Source organism: Triticum aestivum, chromosome 2B (genome assembly GCF_018294505.1).
Source record: "Triticum aestivum cultivar Chinese Spring chromosome 2B, IWGSC CS RefSeq v2.1, whole genome shotgun sequence".
NCBI lineage: Eukaryota > Viridiplantae > Streptophyta > Magnoliopsida > Poales > Poaceae > Triticum > Triticum aestivum.
In genome coordinates, this window is record NC_057798.1 from 712,384,943 (window position 1) to 712,405,633 (window position 20,691).

Below are 20,691 nucleotides of genomic sequence, written 5' to 3' on the forward strand. Positions count from 1 at the left end.
GCAAGTCTCTTTACTCGTTCCGTAATACATCATTTCACAACTAACATATTAGTTGTAATGCTTGCAAGGCTTATGTGTATTACCGAGAGGGCCCAGAGATACCTCTCCGACAATCGGAGTGACAAATCCTAATCTCGAAATACGCCAACCCAACATCGACCTTTGGAGACACCTGTAATGCTCCTTTATAATCACCCAGTTACGTTGTGACGTTTGGTAGCACCCAAAGTGTTCCTCCGGCAAACGGGAGTTACATAATCTCATAGTTATAGGAACATGTATAAGTCATGAAGAAAAGCAATAGCAACATACTAAACGATCGGGTGCTAAGCTAATTAAATGGGTCATGTCAATCAGATCATTCAACTAATGATGTGACCTCGTTAATCAAATAACAACTCATTGTTCATGGTTAGGAAACATAACCATCTTTGATTAACGAGCTAGTCAAGTAGAGGCATACTAGTGACACTTTGTTTGTCTATGTATTCACACATGTATTATGTTTCCGGTTAATACAATTCTAGCATGAATAATAAACATTTATCATGAAATAAGGAAATAAATAATAACTTTATTATTGCCTCTAGGGCATATTTCCTTCAGTCTCCCACTTGCACTAGAGTCAATAATCTAGATCACATCACCATGTGATTAACATCGATAGTTCACATCATCATGTGATTAACACCCATAGTTCACATCGCTATGTGACCAACACCCAAAGGGTTTACTAGATTCAGTAATCTAGTTCACATTGCTATGTAATTAACACCCAAGGAGTACTAAGGTGTGATCATGTTTTGCTTGTGAGAGAATCTTAGTCAACGGGTCTGCCACATTCAGATCCACATGTATTTTGCAAATTTCTATGTCAACAATGCTCTGCATGGAGCTACTCTAGCTAATTGCTCCCACTTTCAATATGTATCTAGACCGAGACTTAGAGTCATCTAGATTAGTGTCAAAATTTCATCGGCGTAACCCTTTACGACGAACCTTTTTCCACTTCCATAATCGAGAAACATATCCTTATTTCACTAAGGATAATTTTGACCGCTGTCCAGTGATCTACTCCTAGATCACTATTGTACTCCCTTGCCAAACTCAGTGGTAGGGCATACAATAGATCTGGTATACAGCATGGCATACTTTATAGAACCTATGACTGAGGCATAGGGAATGACTTTCATTCTCTTTCTATTTTCTGCCGTGGTCGGGCTTTGAGTCTTACTCAACTTCACACCTTGTAACACAGGCAAGAACTCTTTCTTTGACTGTTCCATTTTGAACTACTTCAAAATCTTGCCAAGGTATGTACTCATTGGAAAAACTTATCAAGCGTCTTGATCTATCTCTATAAATCTTGATACTCAATATGTAAGCAGCTTTACCGAAGTCTTTATTTGAAAAACTCCTTTCAAACACTCCTTTATGCTTTACAGAATAATTCTACATTATTTCCGATCAACAATATGTCATTCACATATACTTTATCAGAAATGTTGTAGTGCTCCCACTCACTTTCTTGTAAATACAGGCTTCACCGCAAGTCTGTATAAAATTATATGCTTTGATCAACTCATCAAAGCGTATATTCCAACTCCGAGATTCTTGCACCAGTCCATAGATGGATCACTGGAGCTTGCACATTTTGTTAGTACCTTTCGGATTGACAAAACCTTCTGTTGCATCATATACAACTCTTCTTTAATAAATCCATTAAGGAATGCAGTTTTGTTTATCAATTTGCCAGATTTCATAAAATGTGGCAATTACTAACATGATTCAGACAGACTCAAGCATAGATACGAGTGAGAAGCTCTCATCGTAGTCAACACCTTGAACTTGTCGAAAAACCTTTTGCGACAATTCTAGCTTTGTAGATAGTAACACTACTATCAGCGTCCGTCTTCCTCTTGAAGATCCATTTATTCTCAATTGCTTGCCGATCATCGGGCAAGTCAACCAAAGTCCATACTTTGTTCTCATACATGGATCCCATCTCAGATTTTATGGCTTCAAGCCACTTTGCGGAATCTGCGCTCACCATCGCTTCTTCATAGTTTGTAGGTTCATCATGATCTAGTAACATGACTTCCAGAACAGGATTACCGTACCAGTCTGGCGCGGATCTTACTCTGGTTGATCTACGAGGTTCAGTAGTATCTTGATCTGAAGTTTCATGATCATTATCATTGGCTTCCTCACTAACCGGTGTAGTAGTCACAAGAACAGATTTTTGTGATGAACTACTTTCCAATAAGGGAGAAGGTACAATTACCTTATCAAGTTTTCTACTTTCCTCCCACTCACTTCTTTCAAGAGAAACTCCTTCTCCAGAAAAACTCCGAATTTAGCAACAAAAGTCTTGCCTTCGGATTTGTGATAGAAGGTGTACCCAACAGTTTCCTTTGGGTATCCTATGAAGACGCACTTCTCCGATTTGAGTTTGAGCTTATCAGGTTGAAACTTTTTCACATAAGCATTGCAACCTCAAACTTTAAGAAACGACAACTTTGGTTTCTTGCCAAACCATAGTTCATAAGGCGTCATCTCAACGGATTTAGATGGTGCCCTATTTAACGTGAATGCAGCTGTCTCTAATGCATAACCCCAAAATGATAGTGGTTGATCGGTAAGAGACATCATAGATCGCACCATATCTAATAAAGTACAGTTATGACGTTCGCACACACCATTACATTGTGGTGTTCCAGGTGGCGTGAGTTTGTGAAACTATTCCACATTGTTTTAATTGAAGACCAAACTCGTAACTCAAATATTTGTCTCCGCGATCAGATCGTAGAAACTTTATTTTCTTGTCACGATGATTTTCCACTTCACTCTGAAATTCTTTGAACTTTTCAAATGTTTCAGACTTATGTTTCATCAAGTAGATATACCCATATCTGCTCAAATCATCTATGAAGTTCAGAAAATAACGATACTTGCCGTGAGCCTTAACACTTATTGGACCGCATACATCAGTATGTATTATTTCCAATAAGTCAGTTGCTCGCTCCGGAGAACGGAGTCTTAGTCATCTTGCCCATGAGGCATGGTTCGCAAGCATCAAGTGATTCATAATCAAGTGATTCCAAAATCCCATCAGCATGGAGTTTCTTTGTGCGCTTTACACCAATATGACCTAAACGGCAGTGCTACAAATAAGCTGCACTATCATTATTAACTTTGCATCTTTTGGTTTCAATATTATGATTATGTTTATCACTACGATCGAGATCCAATGAACTATTTTCATTGGGTGTGTAACCATATAAGGTTTTATTCATGTAAATAGAACAACAATTTATTCTCTTACTTAAATGAATAACCGTATTACAATAAACATGATCAAATCATATTCATGCTCAACGCAAACACCAAATAACACTTATTCAGGTTCAACACTAATCCCGAAAGTATAGGGGAGTGTGCGATGATGATCATATCAATCTTGGAACTACTTCCAACACACATCGTCACTTCACCCTTAACTAGTCTCTGTTTATTCTGCAACTCCTGTTTCAAGTTACTAATCTTAGCAACTGAACTAGTATCAAATACTGAGGGGTTGCTATAAACACTAGTAAAGTACACATCAATAACATGTATATCAAATATACTTATGTTTACTTTGCCATCCTTCTTATCCGCCAATCACTTGGGGTAGTTCCGCTTCCAGTGACCAGTCCCTTTGAAGTAGAAACACTTAGTCTCAGGCTTAGGACCAGACTTAGGCTTCTTCATTTGAGCAGCAACTTGCTTACCGTTCTTCTTGAAGTTCCCCTTCTTCCCTTTGCCCTTTTTCTTGAAACTAGTGGTCTTGTCAATCATCAACACTTGATGCTCTTTCTTGATTTCTACCTTCGTCGATTTCAATATCACGAAGAGCTCGGGAATCGTTTTCGTCATCCCTTGCATACTATAGTTCATCATGAAGTTCAGTAACTTAGTGATGGTGACTAGAGAATTCTGTCAATCACTATCTTATCTGGAAGATTAACTCCCACTTGATTCAAGCAATTGAAGTACCCAGACAATCTGAGCACATGCTCACTAGTTGAGCGATTCTCCTCCATCTTTTAGCTATAGAACTTGTTGGAAACTTCATATCTCTCAACTCGGGTATTTGCTTGAAATATTAACTTCAATTACTGGAACATCTCATATGGTCCATGATGTTCAAAACATCTTTGAAGTCCCGATTCTAAGCCGTTAAGCATGGTGCACTTAAACTATCAAGTAGTCATCATATTGAGCTAGCCAAACGTTCATAACGTCTGCATCTGCTCCTGCAATAGGTCCGTCACCTAGCGGTGCATCAAGGACATAATTCTTCTGTGCAGCAATGAGGATAAACCTCATATCGCGGATCAAATCCGCATCATTGCTACTAACATTTTTCAACACAATTTTCTCTAGGAACATATCAAAATAAACATATGAAAGCAACAACGCAAGCTATTGATTTTACAACATAATTTGCAAAATACTATCAGGACTAAGTTCATGATAAATTTAAGTTCAATTAATCATATTACTTAAGAACTCCCACTTAGACAGACATCCCTCTAATCCTCTAAGTGATCACGTGATCCAAATCAACTAAACCATGTCCGATCATCACGTGAGATGGAGTAGTTTTCAATGGTGAACATTGTTATGTTGATCATATCTACTATATGATTCACGCTCGACCTTTCGGTCTCCGTGTTCCAAGGCCATATCTGCATATGCTAGGCTCGTCAAGTTTAACCTGAGTATTCTGCGTGTGCAAAAACTGGCTTGCACCCGTTGTAGATGGACGTAGAGCTTATCACACCCGATCATCACGTGGTGTCTGGGCACGACGAACTTTGGCAACGGTGCATACTCAGGGAGAACACTTCTTGATAATTTAGTGAGAGATCATCTTATAATGCTACCGTCAATCAAAGCAAGATAAGATGCATAAAAAGATAAACATCACATGCAATCAATATAAGTGATATGATATGGCCATCATCATCTTGTGCTTGTGATCTCCATCTCCGAAGCACCGTCATGATCACCATCGTCACCGGCGCGACACCTTGATCTCCATCGTAGCATCGTTGTCGTCTCGCCAATCTTATGCTTCCACGACTATCACTACCGTTTAGTAATAAAGTAAAGCATTACATCGCGATTGCATTGCATACAATAAAGCGACAACCATATGGCTCCTGCCAGTTGCCGATAACTCGGTTACAAAACATGATCATCTCATACAATAAAAATCAGCATCATGCCTTGACCATATCACATCACAACATGCCCTGCAAAAACAAGTTAGACATCCTCTACTTTGTTGTTGCATGTTTTACGTGGCTGCTACGGGCTTAAGTAAGAACCAAACTCACCTACGCATCAAAACCACAACGATAGTTTGTCAAATAGACTCCGTTTTAACCTTCGCAAGGACCGGGCGTAGCCATACTTGGTTCAACTAAAGTTGGAGAGGCAGTCGCCCGCAAGCCATCTCTGTGCAAAGCACGTCGAGGGAACCGGTCTCGCGTAAGCGTACGCGTAAGGTTGGTCCGGGTCGTCTCGTCCAACAATACCGCCGAACCAAAGTATGACATGCTGGTAGGCAGTATGACTTGTATCGTCCACAACTCACTTGTGTTCTACTCGTGCATATAACATCAACATAAATAACCTGGCTCTGATACCACTGTTGGGTTTCGTAGTAATTTCAAAAAATTTCCTACGCACACGCAAGATCATGTGATGCATAGCAACGAGGGGAGAGTGTTGTCTACGTACCCAACGCAGACCGACTGCGGAAGCGATGACACGACGTAGAGGAAGTAGTCGTACGTCTTCACGATCCAACCGATCAAGCACCGAAACTACGGCACCTCCGAGTTCGAGCACACGTTCAGCTCGATGACGATCCCCGGACTCCGATCCAGCAAAGTGTCGGGGAAGAGTTCCGTCAGCACGACGGCGTGGTGACGATCTTGATGAACTACAGCAGCAGGGCTTCGCCTAAACTCCGCTACAGTATTATCGAGGAATATGGTGGCAGGGGGCACCGCACACGGCTAAGGAATCGATCACGTGGATCAACTTGTGTCAACTTGTGTCAACTTGTGTCAACTTGTGTCAACTTGTGTCAACTTGTGTCAACTTGTGTCAACTTGTGTGTTTAGAGGTGCCCCTACCTCCGTATATAAAGGAGCCAAGGGGGGGGGGAGGAGGCGCCGGCCAGGAGGAGGTGGCGCAGGAGGAGTCCTACTCCTACCGGGAGTAGGACTCCCCTCCAATCCTATTCCAACTAGGAATCCCCAAAGGGGGAAAGAGGAGAAGGGTGGCCGGCCACCTCTCCTAGTCCTAATAGGACTAGGGGAAGGGGGAGGCGCGCAGCCCTGGTGGGCAGCCCTTTCACCTTTCCACTAAGGCCCATGAAGGCCCATATGGTTCTCGGGGGGTTCCGGTAACCTCCCGGTAACCCGGTAAAATCCTGATTTCACCCGGAACACTTCCGATGTCCAAACATAGACTTCCAATATATCAATCTTTATGTCTCGACCATTTCGAGACTCCTCGTCATGTCCGTGATCACATCCGGGACTCCGAACAACCTTCGGTACATCAAAATGCATAGACTCATAATATAACTGTCATCGTAACCTTAAGCGTGCGGACCCTACGGGTTCGAGAACAATGTAGACATGACCGAGGCACGTCTCCGGTCAATAACCAATAGCGGGACCTGGATGCCCATATTGGCTACTACATATTCTACGAAGATCTTTATCGGTCAGACCGCATAACAACATACGTTGTTCCCTTTGTCATCGGTATGTTACTTGCCCGAGATTCGATCGTCGGTATCCAATACCTAGTTCAATCTCGTTACCGGCAAGTCTCTTTACTCGTTCCGTAATACATCATTTCACAACTAACATATTAGTTGTAATGCTTGCAAGGCTTATGTGTATTACCGAGAGGGCCCAGAGATACCTCTCCGACAATCGGAGTGACAAATCCTAATCTCGAAATACGCCAACCCAACATCGACCTTTGGAGACACCTGTAATGCTCCTTTATAATCACCCAGTTACGTTGTGACGTTTGGTAGCACCCAAAGTGTTCCTCCGGCAAACGGGAGTTACATAATCTCATAGTTATAGGAACATGTATAAGTCATGAAGAAAAGCAATAGCAACATACTAAACGATCGGGTGCTAAGCTAATTAAATGGGTCATGTCAATCAGATCATTCAACTAATGATGTGACCTCGTTAATCAAATAACAACTCATTGTTCAACATAACCATCTTTGATTAACGAGCTAGTCAAGTAGAGGCATACTAGTGACACTTTGTTTGTCTATGTATTCACACATGTATTATGTTTCCGGTTAATACAATTCTAGCATGAATAATAAACATTTATCATGAAATAAGGAAATAAATAATAACTTTATTATTGCCTCTAGGGCATATTTCCTTCACCAAGGACATAAAAGGTATAAGAAGTTTCTTTGGTCATGCCGGCTTTTATAGGAGGTTCATTAAGGACTTTTCTAAAATCTCTAGGCCTCTGACTAATTTATTGCAAAAAGATATTTCTTTTGTCTTTGATGATGATTGTGTAGAAGCATTTGAAACACTTAAGAAAGCTTTGATCACAACACCTATTGTTCAGCCACCTGATTGGAATTTACCTTTTGAAATTATGTGCGATGCTAGTGATTATGTTGTAGGTGTTGTTTTAGGGCAAAGAGTCGATAAGAAATTGAATGTTATCCAGTATGCTAGTAAGACTCTTGATTCTTCCCAGAGAAATTATGCTACTACTGAAAAAGAGTTCTTAGCAGTTGTGTTTGCATGTGATAAGTTTAAACCTTATATTGTTGATTCCAAAGTTACTATTCACACCGATCATGTTGCTATTAAATATCTTATGGAAAAGAAAGATGCTAAGCCTAGACTCATTAGGTGGGTTCTTTTGCTCCAAGAATTTGACTTGCATATTATTGATAGAAAGGGAGCTGAGAACCCCATTGCAAACAACTTGTCTAGGTTAGAGAATGTTCTTGATGACCCATTGCCTATTAATGATAGTTTTCCTGATGAACAATTAGCGGTTGTCAATGCTTCTCGTACTGCTGCTTGGTATGCTGATTATGCTAATTACATTGTTGCTAAATATATACCGCCTAGTTTCACATACCAGCAAAAGAAAAAATTCTTTTATGATTTAAGACATTACTTCTGGGATGATCCACACCTTTATAAAGAAGGAGTAGATGGTATTATTAGACGTTGTGTGCCTGAGCATGAACATGAACAAATCCTACGCAAGTGTCACTCTGAATCTTATGGAGGACACCACACTGGAGATAGAACTGCACACAAGGTATTACAATCTGGTTTTTATTGGCCTACTCTCTTCAAAGATGCTCGTAAGTTTGTCTTATCTTGTGATGAATGTCAAAGAATAGGTAACATTAGTAGACGTAAAGAAAGGCCTATGAATTATTCTCTTGTTATTGAACCGTTTGATGTTTGGGGCTTTGATTATATGGTACCTTTTCCTGCCTCTAATGGTTATACACATATTTTAGTTGCTGTTGATTACATTACTAAGTGGGTAGAAGCTATTCCAACTAGTAGTGTTGATCATAACACTTCTATTAAAATGCTTAAAGAAGTTATTTTTCCGAGGTTTGGAGTCCCTAGATATCTTATGACTGATGGTGGTTCACACTTTATTCATGGTGCTTTCCGTAAGATGCTTGCTAAGTATGATGTCAATCATAGAATCGCATCTCCTTATCATCCGCAGTCTAGTGGTCAAGTAGAGTTGACCAATAGAGAGCTCAAATTAATTTTGCAAAAGACTGTGAATAGATCTAGAAAGAATTGGTCCAAAAAACTTGATGATGCATTATGGGCCTATAGAACTGCATACAAAAATCCTATGGGTATGTCTCCATATAAGATGGTATATGGAAAAGCATGTCATTTACCTCTTGAACTTGAACATAAAGCATATTGGGCTATTAAAGAGCTCAATTATGACTTCAAACTTGCCGGTGAGAAGAGGTTGTTTGATATTAGCTCACTTGATGAATGGAGAACCCAAGCATATGAGAATGCCAAGCTTTTCAAAGAAAAAGTCAAACGCTGGCATGATAAGAGGATACAAAAGCGTGAGTTTAACGTAGGAGATTATGTGTTATTATTCAACTCTCGTTTAAGATTTTTTGTAGGGAAACTTCTCTCAAAATGGGAAGGTCCCTACGTTATCGCGGAGGTCTATCGTTCTGGTGCTATAAAAATCAACAACTTTGAAGGCACAAATCCGAGGGTGGTAAACGGTCAAAGAATTAAACATTATATTTCAGGTAATCCTATCAATGTTGAAACTAATATTATTGAAACCATAACCCCTGAGGAATACATAAGAGACACTTCCAGAACGTTCCAGACTCCGAAAAGGCATAGATATGTGGTACGGTAAGTAAACTGACTCCAAAAGAACTCTAATGGCAATTTTTATCAGTTTTGGATTATTTGAGAATTTTAGGAAGAAAGAGGTAGTCCGAAAGGGATACGAGGCTCCCACGAGAGAGGAGGCCCCCCTGTAGGGTGCGCCCCCCTGTCCCGTGGGCACCTCGTGTGCCTCCCGGACTCCGTTTTCTTGTATGTTATGTATTTTGGTCGGTAAAAATTCATTATATATACTCCCGAAGGTTTTGACCACCGTATCACGCGAATATCTTCTGTTTTCGTTTCGAGCTGTTCATGTTGCAGAATAAAGCAAGATGTCTTCTCAGGAATCAGTTGGGGAGAGTCGGGTGTCTCACCCAACGCCAGGTCCAGGAGCAAATAATAATGCCTATCACTTCGGACCATTAACGGAGGATGAGATGGAGGCTAATTTGAAAAGGATAGATGCCATGGAGGAAGATCAATAAGTTACCTCTCGTCTCCAAGCAGAATTCACTATGGGGGAACTACCTAGCCTGGTTGTCCCTGCTTCGGTCATCCCTTCCAACTCTAGATTTCTTTCTTATGAAAATATGAAAAAGAGTTTTACGTGTTCTCCAGAAGCTATGCAGCATCCTTGGGTAAAAGGAGCTTTGGCCGTTACGGGCAAGCTCCGTAAAGAAATTATGGACCTCAAACAACAAGTTAATAAGCTCGAGGAGGAGAACCGTATCCTGAAGGGCATCATCGCCAAGAAGATCATAACACCAACCGTAAAGAAGGAGAAATAATCACATGGGTATGGGAACTCCCCTTGGCAACTGCCAAGCTTGGGGGAGGTGCCCCGGTATCGTATCACCATCACACTCCTATCTTGACCGCTTTATTTAGTTCAATCCTTTTAGTAGTATCTTGATCTAGTAGATTGAAGTTTTGATATCAAGTAGTTTTGAGTTTTGCATTGTGATCTCTTTATGTAAGCGAGTCTGTGTGCTATCTATAATAAAGATTAGTGTTGAGTCAAGGGCTTTGCTATGTTGCTATGATCTTGTGAAAGTAGAAAGAACAGAAAGAGTTCATATTGATCTTATGGATAGTGATAACTTCACACATAGAAAGTATGAGGCATAAAAATTGTTGAGAGTTGATGAACGTAGCCTTGGTCATCGTTGCAATTAATAGGAAGTGATAAGGAAAGAGGGGTTCACATATAAATATATTATCTTGGACATCTTTTATGATTGTGAAGCACTCATTAAGTATGACATGCTAAAAGAGTTGATGTTGGACAAGGAAGACAATGTAATGGTTTATGTTTTCTGACATCTCAGTTAAAGTATATTGTCATTGACCTTCCAAACATGTTGAGCTTGCCTTTCCCCCTCTTGCTAGCCAAATTCCTTGCACCAAGTAGAGATACTACTTGTGCTTCCAAATATCCTTAAACCTAGTTTTGCCATGAGAGCCCACCATATCTACCTATGGATTGAGTAAGATCCTTCAAGTAAGTTGTCATTGGTGCAAGCAATAAAAATTGCTCTCTAAATATGTATGACTTATTAGTGTAGAGAAAATAAGCTTTGTACGAACTTGTTGTGGAAGTAATAAAAGCGACAGATTGCATAATAAAGGTCCACATACAAGGATCAATATAAAGTGACGTTCTTTTGCATTAAGATTTCGTGCATCAACCCTAAATGCGCATGACAACCTCTGCTTCCCTCTGCGAAGGGCCTATCTTTTACTTTATGTTTTTACTTTATGCTTGAGTCAAGGTGATCCTCACCTTTCCCTATTTCATTTTATCCTTTGGCAAGCTCTTCGTGTTTGAAAGATCATGATACATATATCCAATTGGATGTAAGTTGGCATAGGCTATTATTGTTGACATCACCTAAAGGTGAATACGTTGGGAGCCAACAGAATAAGCCCCTATCTTTCTCAGTGTCCGGCTGAAACTCTATAACCACAAGTATTGCGTGAGTGTTAGAAATTATGGGAGACTACGAGATAGTTGAGTATGTGAGCTTGTTGAAAATCTCTATTATTGACTCTTTCTGATGTTATGATAAATTGCAATTGCTTCAATGACTGAGATTATAGTTTGTTAGTTCTCGATGAAGTTTATGAACCATACTTGACATTGTGAATTGCTTATTACTTGAGCATAGGAAATCATATGACAAAATCTATATATGTCGTTGTTATTAGAATGATCATGATGCCCTCATGTCCGCATTTTATTTTTATCGACACCTCTATCTCTAAACATGCGGACATATTTTTCGATTTCGGCTTCCGCTTGAGGACAAGCGAGGTCTAAACTTGGGGGAGTTGATACGTCCATTTTGCATCATGCTTTTATATCAATATTTATTGCATTATGGGCTGTTATTACACATTATATCTCAATACTTATGGCTATTCTCTCTTATTTTACAAGGTTTACCATGAAGAGGGGGAATGCCGGCAGCTGGAATTCTGGCTGAAAAGGAGCAAACATTGGAAACCTATTCTGCACAACTCCAAAAGTCCTGAAACTCCACGAAACAACTTTTTGGATTTATTAAGAATTTATGAGCGAAAGAAATAGGCCAGGGGGGCCACACCCTGTCCAGGAGACAAGGGGCGCCCCCTCCTGTAGGGCGCGGCCCCCTATCTCCTGGGCCCCCTGGTGGGCCTCCGGCGTCCATCTTCTGCTATATCATCACCCTTTCCCTGGAAAAAATCGTGGGCAAGCTTACGGGATGAAACTCCGCCGCCACGAGGCGGAACCTTGGCGGAATCAATCTAGGGCTCTGGCGGAGCTGTTCTACCGGGGACACTTCCCTCCGGGAGGGGGAAATCATCACCAACGTCATCACCAACGATCCTCTCATCGGGAGGGGGTCAATCTCCATCAACATCTTCACCAGCACCATCTCCTCTCAAAACTCTACTTCATCTCTTATATCCAATCTTGTATCAAAACCACAAATTGGTACCTGTGGATTGCTAGTAGTGTTGATTACTCCTTGTAGTTGATGCTAATTGGTTTACTTGGTGGAAGATCATATGTTCAGATCCTTTATGCATATTATTACTCCTCTGATTATGAACATGAATATCCTTTGTGAGTAGTTACGTTTGTTCCTGAGGACATGGGTGAAGTCTTGCTATTAGTAGTCATGTGAATTTGGTATTCGTTCGATATTTTGATGAGATGTATGTTGTCTTTCCTCTAGTGGTGTTATGTGAACGTCGACTACATGAAACTTCACCATTATTTGGGCCTAGAGGAAGGCATAGGGAAGTAATAAGTAGATGATGGATTGCTAGAGTGACAGAAGCTTAAATCCTAGTTTATGCATTGCTTCGTTAGGGGTTGATATGGACCCATATGTTTAATGTTGTGGTTAGGTTAACCTTAATACTCATTTTTGTAGTTGTGGATGCTTGCAATAGGGGTTAATCATAAGTGGGATGCTTGTCCAAGTTAGGGCAGTACCCAAGTGCCGATCCACCCACATATCAAATTATCAAATTGTACCGAACGCGAATCTTACGAACGTGATGAAACTAGCTTGACGATAATTCCCAATGTGTCCTCGGGAGCTCCTTCCTCATTATTAGAATTGTCCAGGCTTATCCTTTGCTACATAAAGGATTGGGCCACCTTGCTGCACTTTATTTACTTTAATTAATTTTTGCTTGTTACTATTTATCTTATCACAAAACTTTCTATCACCTACTATTTCAGTGCTTGCAGAGAAAACCTTACTAAAAACCGCTTATCATGTCCTTCTGCTTCTCGTTGGGTTCGACACTCTTACTTCTCGAAAGGACTACGATAGATCCCCTACACTCGTGGGTCATCAACTACCGCGGTAGACCGCGGTACTACCGTGGGCGCGGCAGAGCCCGGACCTGAGAAAAAGAGCATGGACAAGGCGCGGTAGATCCGCAGGCGCGGTACTACCGCGGCCCCATGCGGTACTACCGCAGGTCAGCCACAGGCCAGGCCCGGTAGGCACAGATGTAAAAATTTACATCCGTGGCTACCTCCGCTGAGATATTGTCGTGCGAAAATCTGACACAGAACTACCGCGACCAGGGGTGCGGCACTACCATGAAGGGTGCGGATGTAAAAAATTACATCCACCCCTACCTCCGCTCCTACTTCTGTACCTGGCCAGGCGCCATGGTACTACAGCGCCGGAGCACAGTACTACCGCGTAGAGCGCGGATGTAAAAAATTACATCCGCGCCTGCTACCGCTTGAGCAGCGGCGCCAGTCCAGAACTCACGGTACTACCGCTAGTGAGGAGCGGTACTACCGCTAGTGAGGAGCGGTACTACCGTGGGAGCCCACGGTACTACCATGGGAGCCCACGGTACTACCGTGCCGGAGCCCGGTACTACCGCTAGCCTGAGGAGAGCAACACGGAGACCTTCATTTCACAGAGACAAGGTGAGACGGAGGAACACTCCAAAGAGCTAGAGGAAAGGCGGTGCAAAAGGGAACGTGTACGTGAGATTCCACCCAAACCTTTCCAAAGCGGACCCCCTCTTAATAGTATGACTTTCCTACGACTCAACTCCACCGATCAGAACCGTAGAGAAACGCCATCTTCAATAATCTTCGAGGGGCATCAAATCGTCTTGTGTTTAGTCATGATATCTCTGAAAAGCTCAATACACACGATTAGTCCGCAAAGGCATTTTCATCAATCACCAAAACTACTGAGGGACAAGAATGCCCTTACAAGGAGGTCATTGCATTTGGAGGGATTCTGGGTCCGATTTTTGAGGGACGACAGTTGAACTGCCATCTCCAGAATCATCCGGAGGTGGACGACATTCAGTAGCGATGTGCCATGAGGGCGGCCAAGCTTCGTGATGTTGATGTCACTACTGGCATGTTGGTCAATACCTCTAATTTCATTTTTCATTTTTCTAATGATGAAATTTTTGATAATGCAAATAAATTAGGAGTTTCACTAGGTAGTAATGTTAGTGAAATTTCAAATTCTGTTAATTATCTCCTGGATTAGAGGCTGAGCGGGCTTTAGAGATGATTCGCAACTTAGCAGCGGTTAAGCCCATGAGTGATTCTGAGTTTGATGCGTTGGGGGTCAGGGTGCTCGATAATTTTTGTGCGGATCTTATTCCTCCCATGCCTGAGTCGGAGGAGGAGGATGATACATCTGAGAATGTTGTGGCTGGACCTTCTGAGACTGGTTGAGGATCGGTTGCAGAGTCAGAATATTACTAAACGCAAGTGGAAGCGGAAGGTTTACCCGGTGTCCGCAGTGCGTAGGAGTGCTTGGATCCGTACGGCTAAAAAAATTCCATGATGAGTTATGAAAGGAATCTTTTGGAATAGCAGAGGTCTAAAAGACTTGGCTAAAAGAAGGTTTGTTGCAGAGGCGTCTGTCGAGCATAGATTAGATTTTATCACTTTATCGGAAACTGGCAGAGATAATTTTGCACCACAATTTCTAAATACTTTGTCGGGAGGTATTGATTATGACTGACACTGTCTGCCACCGAGAGGGAGATCGGGTGGGATCTTACTCGGAGTTCGATGCGATTCGCTCGAGGTTCTAAGTGTGGTAATGGGAGATTTTGCAGTCAAGTTTCGGGTGCAGTCGAAGGCTGATGGGTTCAATTGCGCTTTGGTGGCGGTATATGGTGCCGCACAGCCCGAACTCAAGCCTGAGTTCTTGGCTGACCTGGTTAGGATTTGCGGCTCTAAGCAGCTTCCTATCCTGGTGGGGGGTGATTTCAACATCATTAGAAGGCGTGAGGAGAAGAACAATGATAACTTTGACGGCAGATGGTCGTTCATGTTTAATACTATCATTGAAAGCTTGGATCTGAGAGAGATTGAGCTCTCGAGAAGAAAATTCACTTGGGCTAATGCGATGCCAAACCCAACGTTTGAAAAGTTGGATCGAGTGTTGGCTAGCGTCGAATGGGAACAGAAGTTTCCCTTTGTAACAGTTCAGGCTATTTCCCGTGGAATTTCTGACCACACGCCGTTATTTGTTGACTCTGGTGAGGCCACCCACTTGGGAAACAAAAATTCGTTCTCTTTTGAGCTTGCTTGGTTTGAACGAGACGGCTTCTTTGATCTCGTAGCCAGAGAGTGGGCTACGGATACCGGAGGTAAGACTGTGCTTGAGCGCTGGCAGAATATGATCAGGCATTTGAGAAGTTTCCTGTGTGGGTGGGCTAAGCATCTTAGCGGGATTTATAAGGTCGAAAAGGAACGACTCCTTACCCTTATTCAGTCCTTAGATGTAAACGCTGAAATCACAGTTCTGCCAGCCTCGAAGCTTCATGCCAAGCTTGACGCGGAGATAAGGTTGAAAGAGCTTCTTCGAGAGGAGGAATTGAAGTGGGCGTTGCGGTCCAAGGTCCGGCGAGTAGTCCAGGGGGACGCGAACACTCAATTCTTTCACTTGATTGCTAATGGTAAACAGAAAAAGAAGAGGATCTTTCAGCTTGAACAAGATGAAGGAACAATTTTAGGACAGGAAAACCTAAAATTATACATTATCGAGTATTACAAGAAGCTGTTTGGACCCCCAGAGGATAACTGTGTGTCTCTGGATGAGTCCAGGATTGAGGATGTTCCTCAACTAACAGCAATGGAGAACGATATTTTGGCGGCTCCTTTTACCGAGAAAGAAGTGTTTGAGGCCATATCGCAAATGAAAAATAATAAGGCTCCCGACCCGGATGGATTTCCGGCTGAGTTCTATAAGAAGTGCTGGCATATTATTAAGGGGGATTTGTTGCCTTTGTTCAATGATCTCTTCTCTGGGCAGCTTCAACTTTTTCAACTGAATTTTGGAACGATAACCCTTCTTCCTAAGAAAACAGAGGCTATGAGAATTGAGAAATTCAGGCCAATCTGTCTTCTTAATGTTAGTTTAAAATTTTCACCAAGGTCGGGACTAATAGGCTCACACAGACCGCGCATGCTGTGGTGCAGCCTACCCAAACTGCTTTCATGCCGGACAGGAACATCCTTGAAAGGGTTGTGGTCCTTCATGAAACGCTCCATGAGATTCACACGAAAAAGCTAGATGGAGTTGTTTTAAAGGTGGATTTCGAGAAAGTGTACAACAAAGTCAAATGGCCTTTCCTTCAGCAGGCCTTACGCATGAAGGGTTTTGATGAAGCTTGGTGACGCCAGGTAGAATCTTTCACGTAAAAAGGGAGTGTTGGAATTAAAGTGAATGATGACATAGGTCATTATTTCCAGACACATAAGGGCTTGAGACAAGGTGATCCAATGTCTCCTATTATGTTCAACATTGTGGTTGACATGTTGGCAATTCTGATAGAAAGAGCAAAGGAGGCCGGTCAGGTGGGTGGCTTGGTGCCTCATCTAGTTGATGGTGGTGTGTCCATCCTGCAGTACGCTGATGATACAATCATCTTTATGGAGCACGACTTGGCAAAAGCGAGAAATATGAAGCTGGTGTTATGCTTATTTGAACAATTGACCGGATTGAAGATCAATTTTCATAAAAGCGAGTTGTTCTGCTTTGGTAGAGCCAATGAGGAACAAGAGGCTTATAGGCAATTGTTTGGATGCGAATTGGGGGCGTTACCTTTCACGTACTTAGGTATACCCATTCACCATCGTAAGCTGACAAATAGAGAATGGAAGAGCATCGAAGACCGGTTTGAGAAGAAACTCAGCTGCTGGAAGGGCAAACTCATGTCATATGGAGGCCGACTGATCCTCATTAATTCGGTGCTCACGAGTATGCCTATGTTTCTCTTATCTTTCTTCAAAGTCCCAGTTGGTGTTAGGAAAAGGCTGGACTTCTATCGATCCCGGTTCTTCTGGCAGAGTGATGAACTAAAGAGAAAATACCGACTTGCCAAATGGGATATCATCTGTCGACCAAAGGACCACGGGGGCCTTGGTATTGAGAATCTTGAAGTCAAAAACAGATGTCTTCTCAGTAAGTGGTTGTATAAACTTTCAGTTGAAACTGAGGCCACATGGGCGCAGATTCTACGTAGTAAGTATCTGCAGTCCAAGACGTTGTCCCAAGCGACAGTGAGACCGACATACTCGCCGTTTTGGAAGGGGCTTATGAGAGTCAAAGCTGCCTTCTTTAATAGAACAAAGTTTATAGTCGGTGATGGTAACACCACTCGCTTCTGGGAGGATACTTGGCTTGGTGAAACACTGTTAGCGTTTCAGTATCCGTCCCTGTATCGTATTGTTCAACGACGTGATGCTCTTGTTGCCATGATTTTGCAGTCCATCCCCCTTAATATTCAGTTTAGGAGGGCGCTTGTGGGCGACCGGTGGGAAGCATGGCTTCATTTGGTGAGTAGACTAATGGAGGTTCAGCTATCTCATCAGCCCGATCAGTTGTGTTGGAAGCTTACTAGGTCTGGAGAGTTCACAGTTAAGTCGATGTATATCGATGTCATTAACTCTAGTGTTATCCCTAGTTCCAAAGAGGTTTGGAAAGTCAAAGTTCCTTTGAAAATTAAAGTGTTTATGTGGTTCGTACATAAACAAGTCATTCTAACAAAGGATAATTTGGTTAAGCGCAACTGGACAGGATCTACTAGGTGTAGTTTTTGTGATCGGGACGAAACCATCAAGCACCTCTTCTTTGACTGCCCATTGGCAAAGGTTTTATGGCACACGGTGCATATTGCCTTTAACATTACTCCTCCGAATTCGGTCAACGTGGCTTGTTGGGGTAGAGTCCGAAACAGCTAGACACATTCGTGTAGGAGTATGTGCTTTGTTGTGGGCAATTTGGAATTGCAGAAATGATTTGGCTTTTAACAGAACAACGAATATTCATTTTTTGCAGGTTTTATTCCGAGCTACTGCGTTGATCCGTATGTGGTCCTTACTCTGACGGAGGCCAGGGAGCGTTGGTTACTGGATCTGTCCGGTGGGAGATGGTAGCACGGGATATCTTCAACCGGTTTGGATGGCGGTCATGTAATAGGATAATCAATTAGTTTACCTATCTTTGTTTTTCCATCTGGTTGTGGCTTTTGGACCTTTTGTTTTTGGCTCTTTGTGAGCTCGCCGTTTTTTTGTTTTCAGACTTTACGACCTTGTTGAACACCTTTATTTATCTATATATGTGGCCGCATGCATCGTTCTGATGCAGAGGCCGGGGAGTCCCCCCTTTTCGAAAAAAACTTGAAGGTTCCGATTCAATCGCATCACTCAACAACAATAGGACGATAATCGTCAGGAAAGAAAGAAGAAGTGGGAGAAAAAGAAACCAAAAACCTTAATTTGTCCTAGTAGCAAAAATTTGGTGGCGCGTTGGCCGCCAATCACCGAATTAATAGGGTAGTAGCTAGCCTCACCCCGCGAATCGCCTGCCTCGTTCAAGGGGACAATCTCCGAGGCAGGGCCACGAGGAGGGGGGCCGGGAGCCGTTGCGCTTCTACCAGCAGATCAAGGACAACGAGGACCTCACCATGCTCGTCGTCCCTCCCAAGTTCGTGGAGGTGATGGACACCTGGCTGGTCATCAAGCGACTCCCGCGCATGGTCAGGCTGTCGGCGAACAAGCGGTGCGTGTTCTCGGTGCAGGTCCAGAGCTTCAAGGGGCACATGGTGCTTGGCCGGGGCTGGAACTACTTCTGCCGCCGCCACCGGATCGTCCCCGGCGACCTCGTCGTTGTGCGCATCTCAGGACTCGGACTGAAGGTTCAGATCTACAACCACGACTCCTCGGTCATGTGCAGGTTTCGTTGCAGCAGGCACAACTGCCATGGTGACATCGAGCATGCTATGTAGTTAAGTTAAGTAAGGTGTTAGTGTTGAACTTTTATGATGTGTGGCGAGACTTATGCTAGGAACTTGTTCATATTTTGACCAGGAGCAGCACCCTGGCATGGATCAGGGAAGGATGATGCCCCTGCTGTTAATCTAGACTCATGCTATGTAGTTAAATTTGCTGTCATTTTCTTGCTTGTTGTGTTAAGTTTGCTGTCATTTCCTTGCTTGCTTTCTTTGATCTTGCTGTTGTGCTGATCATGTGGTGGTATGGCCACCACATTTGAATGGAGTGAGCAGAACACAAACGTTATTTGCAACCAAATAACTGAAATTTGCATCTACTCACACCCTAAGCACAAAAACGCCAACCAAACAGCAGGAGGGTAAGTGCCCCTCCATGCGATGCAGGCAACCAAACAGGTTGCATCTGCTGCATATGAGGCTGCATTTCAAGAACCAGGCTGGCTGGAGATGGACATGCAATGCAACTACTATTACAAACTGCAACCAAACACGCCACAAGTGAATCGTTCGGATCTGTTGTAGATTTACGATCATTCGGAAATAGATTTGTTGATCTTTAAAATGAAATGGCATAGCTCCTGTCGATTGCTCGAGAGAAAAAAAATACTCCCTTAGTCCCGCAATAATGGTTCTGACTTTGTATAAAGTTGTACTAGTGCTCTCTCCGGTCCTTTTTATTCTGCATATAAGAATTGTCTGAAGTCAAACTTGCTAAATTTATACAATATGAAAACTAAAGTCATGATGCATCTAATGTTATTTATTTCACATTCTAAATATTGGTATTTTTTTTCTATAAACGTGATCAAACTTTACGAGGTTTGACTTCGGACAAATCTTATATGGAACTAAAAAGGACCGGCGATATCGTTGGTGGGCGTGTGAAGGTGTGCCTCCGGCGGATCTATATTTGGTGGATTTGCTCGGATCTCGTCGTTGTTCGTCTATGTTCGTGTGTCTTCGGATTGAATTTTTCTGATCTACGTTATTCTTCATCTGCGGTGGTTGCTGTTCTGGTGCGCTGGTCCTACGGGGCCTGAGTACGACGACTTTCCGACTGTCTACTACAACAAGTTGTGCCCGACTCCGGTGATGGAAGGGCGATGACGGCGGCGCGCCTTCGGCTCGCTTCAATGCTGATAGTTGTCGCTAGGTGGTCTACGGATCTGGATGTGATTTCTATTATTTCTGGTATTCGTTGTACTGCCATGATTGAAGATGAATAGATCGGAAATTTTCTCAAAAAAAAAAGACCGAAGGAGGCCTAAAGAAAAAGGACCGAAAGAGTACTTGCCTATATAGCTGGCCAAACGGGCCGGGCTAAACAGGCCGGCCCGCGAGCACGCCGGCACGGCCCGCCATGGGCCAGGCACGGCACGGGCTAAACGGGCCGTGCCCGGCACGCGGCACGCCTTGGGCC